The sequence below is a fragment of the Curcuma longa genome, chromosome 2 (genome assembly GCF_044706935.1).
Source record: "Curcuma longa cultivar G26 ecotype Majalengka, Jawa Barat chromosome 2, ITB_CL_G26_1.1, whole genome shotgun sequence".
Taxonomy (NCBI): domain Eukaryota; kingdom Viridiplantae; phylum Streptophyta; class Magnoliopsida; order Zingiberales; family Zingiberaceae; genus Curcuma; species Curcuma longa.
Genome location: NC_133862.1, coordinates 5,365,066 through 5,369,274, shown reverse-complemented (window position 1 = coordinate 5,369,274; position 4,209 = coordinate 5,365,066). Strand labels below are relative to the sequence as shown.

The following is a 4,209-nucleotide window of genomic DNA, read 5'->3' as shown; positions in this document are numbered from 1 at the left end:
TTGTGTAAGTCTTGTCGAGTTCCAAAATTACTTCTTTTAGGGTTTAAGACTACATTTTTATGGCAATCATTGCTACCGTTTGCTATTTCATATAGCAACCTGTTGATGTTTTTGTGAAAATTTAGAGTGTCTTTTTTATTTTAACTATATAAAAATAAAGGTTTTGAGTGTATGTTGAGGTGAGGGTTTCTCGTCTATTTCGTGTAATGGGTATGGATCTAAAACGAACCATTACCGTTAGCCAAAGAACCAATTACAATATGTCTGAATTGTTATCGGATCGGACGAGACACCATTTTAATTTTTTATTTTCTAAAACTTTACCTTTTGAATAAATAAAATATAATCATTTTTATTTTTGTAATTTTGTTTTTCGAAAATAACTATTATTTATTATTTTTTAAGTACTTGTCATCCTCACATACCCAAAGATAACTACTCTAAAGCTATGTTTACGCGGAATGATGGAAAAGAGAGGAAAAACAAATGCAAAAGGGTAAATAAATATGTCGGAAAAGGCGAGGACACGTGGTGGGCAGTAGGTCGAAGGACGTCCGGATTGCGTCGTGCGTTCGAAGTGACCTCATGTCCACGGCAAATCGCTTTTCATAAACATCATTGGGAGGAGAGGGTCAATTGACTTCCTGCGTTCAATGAGAAGGGTAAGGAAGGAGAAAGAGAATCTAAGTCTTAGCCGATGTGGAATGCCTGTTTCATGCTGACGAAAGGAAGACGTAAGCATTTGAAGAATCTGACACAAATTAACTATGAAATTTTACTATATAAATGGGCTGATTGATATCTCTCATTTCAAGTGCCTAGCTCTCTTGCTTTGGTTCCCAAAGTTTCTTTCGCCTCTGTTCTTCCTTCTTCTTTGCAGCAGCATGCAGGCCAATTTCTTGCTCCTCACCATTTGCGTCGCCTTCTACTTCTTCTTCTCCGCCTCCGGCTTGAACGCGGCGAGAATCTACTTCCACCTCTTCGAGCTCTTCCTGACCTCCGTGGCGCTTTTGTTCCTAGATCTTTGGGCCGTTGATCCCGCGCGCAGGGCCCGTGCCGCCTCTTCGCTGCTGGTGCCTCTCATCCTCGCTTTTGACTTCTGCGGCGTGCTCTTCGACGGCGCCGGCGGCTTGGACTATTACTTCCACGCCTACCTGCTCTTCCTCGCCAGCGTGGCGGCCGTGTTCGCTCGCGTCTGCGTCGCCGACGGCCGCGCCAGCGCCGCTCCCTCTGCCACGGCGGCGCTGCTCGTTTTCCTCTTCCTCAAACTCGGAGCCGCCGTTGTCTTTTCCTGTTACCCCACCGAAGGGATCGACGGCGGCGATGCCGACTTGCCACAATTCGTTCTCCTCGCCGCCGGCGCAATGTTCACGTTGGCATACCTGTGAGCCTTGAAATCGTAACGCTCGATATATTCATCTTAATTAATAGTGTGATGTGTAAGTGATATAACGGTTTTGTGTGCCTTTCTGTGTGTGCCTTCCTCCGGATCACCGCCGCCGGGCGACCACCGGAGCCACTAGCCTATGTATTTAATTAAATAAAATTTAAAAATAAAAATTAAATTATAACCCATGATAAATAAATCAATCAATTAGACAGAAAGCTAAAAATTTGATAATTAATTAACTCAAAATTAAAATACATTTAATCTAACGCCGCAAATTCGGCGCACGGGAACTCGCCTATCCGTCCTTAGTCCTATTCCATTCATTTCCGAAACATCACACACACCAGATCGAAACCCTAGCGCCCTCCGATCGACAATGGAGAGGGTCTCTCTCTCTCCGATCCCGCCCTGGATCCCGCCCTTCATCAAGGATCGTGGCCACGCCGGCCGACCAGCTCGTCGGTCGGATCCCGCCCTCCTTCCACGCCCGCACCTTCATCAAGTCGATCGTGACCGCGCCGGCCGACGAGCTCGCCGGTCGGATCCCGCCCCGGAGGCTCGTCCCGCACCCGCACCTTCATCAAGTCGATCGTGGCCGCGCCGGCCGACGAGCTCCGGAGGCTGGAGCCCTCCCGCGCCCGGAGTGGCTGCGCCCGCACCTTCATCAAGTCGATCGTGACCGCGCCGGCCGACGAGCTCGTCGGTCGGATCCCGCCCCGGAGGCTGGAGCCCTCCCGCGCCCGCACCTTCATCAAGTCGATCGTGGCCGCGCCGGCCGACGAGCTCATCGGCCGGAAGGTCGTCGTGGGTGGGTGGGTCAAGACGGGGCGAGAGCAGGGAAATGGTTCTTTGCATTTCTCGAGCTCAACGAATGGTTCCTGCCTCGCGAACCTCCAGGTGATCGTCGAGGCGGCGGTGTTCCCACTGTCGCAGCTCGTGCCCACCGGCACCTCCGTCCTGGTCGAGGGCGAGCTCAAGAAGCCGCCTGAGGGCGCCAAGCACAGCGTCGAGATGAGGTGGAGAAGGTGCTCGAGGTCGGCCCTGTGGATCCGGCCAAGTATCCGCTCCCCAAGACGCGGCTTACTCTCGAGTTCCTTCGTGACTTCGTGCACCTCCGTGGAGAAAGAGTTGCAAAAGAATCCTCCACCATCTGTATCGGACGTTGAGGCTGCTAAGCTTATTGTCAAGGAGAAAGGGGAGGTTGTCTCTCTACTGAAAGCATCAAAAGCTAGCAAGGATGAGATTGTTGCTTCCATAGCTGAACTCAACAAGGCAAAGGAAAATGTGTCGAACCTTGAAGAAAGGTTTAATTTGAACCTGGGCTTCCTCAGAAGGATGGAAAATTTGACTATGCACGAGACTTTTTTGGACGCCGAGCTTCTCTTACAGTATCAGGGCAGCTTCAGGTTGAGACATATGCTTGCGCCCTCGGTAATGTCTACACCTTTGGGCCAACTTTTCGAGCAGAACATTCCCACACATCACGGCATTTGGCTGAGTTTTGGATGGTTGAGCCAGAGATAAGATTTGCTAATCTAGAGGTACTGTATTGCTTATTATGTTATTCTAGCAATATGAGACTGGCATTGATGCAGCCTAGTAAAAGTCAGTAGCGTTTTATGCAAATCTGGTATTTGGTTTTTTTACTTTCTTCATGGTGACTAAACAAAAAAGAACATTTTTTGAAGCCTATATTTTCTGAAATTCCATGTTATTCCCTCATCGTAGTTATCTTAACTGCAGGATGATATGAACTATGCTGAGAAGTTGTCTTAACTGCAGGATGATATGAACTATGCTGAGAACTATGTAAAATTTCTTTGTCAATGGTTACTTGAAAATTGTTGGGCAGACATGGAATTTATGGTAAAAAACTATGATAAGACAGCTATAGAACGTTTGAAGCTTGTTTCATCTATATGCCACTTGAGCTCATCTCATACACTTAGGCTGTGCAACTTCTATCCGATGTGACAGACAGGAAGTTTGAGAACAAGGTAGAGTGGGGAGTTGATCTAGCATCCGAGCATGAAAGGTACGAGTAAAATTTCTGCGCAGCATATTTATTTGTCTTGGAAAGTTCAGGGTTTGAGCGGGTGATGATCTTTTGGATTATTCAGGTATTTGACAGAGGTGATATTCAAGAAACCTGTAATTGTATATAACTATCCAAAAGGTATTAAAGCATTTTTATATGAGGCTCAATGATGACTATGGCATTTGACTGATGTTGTATATATCCAGGGTGAAAATTTTCTTCTAATGTCTTGTTGCATCCATCTATGTGATTCATGTTCTACTTTCTTCTCAATTTGTGTTCTTGATTTAAGTTCTGAAAATTCAACCGCCGCAATCTTGTTCTACAGTCTTTAAAATTCTTGTTTGTAGGTTGGTGAGCTGATTGGAGGATGCCAAAGAGAGGAACGTTTAGACATTCTCATAAAAAGGTACAAATAATTAAAGTGAAGTTATGAAGCTCATGTTTTTCCTTTGTCTTTTGAGTGGCTAAACTAGAGTACATCAGTTGTTCCCTAATCTGAGCCCTCAGGTTCTCTTTGATTATATTTTCTAGTCAGAACTTCTAGCTGCCTTATTTCTTCTCCTAAGCCCAGTAGAACACAAGATCAAATTCTAGGGAGGATCAATTATGATTTAGCACAGGTTATTTGACCTGGCCTTTTATAGTGTTAGATGTTAAAAGTCTAACAAAATTTTCTCTTCTCTTCGTCTATCCTCTACCTCTATCCTTAGAAGTAAACAGAGCATAAGAGATGGACCGGGCTTTGTATGCCTCCCCACAAATGGCCCAATAAGAGGGC

At 46.0% G+C, this 4,209-nt stretch overlaps 1 pseudogene; it reads left to right on the top strand.

Moving 5' to 3' along the window:
- Window positions 1–884: 884 nt before the first annotated feature.
- On the top strand, window positions 885–3,847 carry LOC141821471 (asparagine--tRNA ligase, cytoplasmic 1-like; annotated as a pseudogene).
- The last annotated feature ends 362 nt before the right edge of the window (window positions 3,848–4,209 follow it).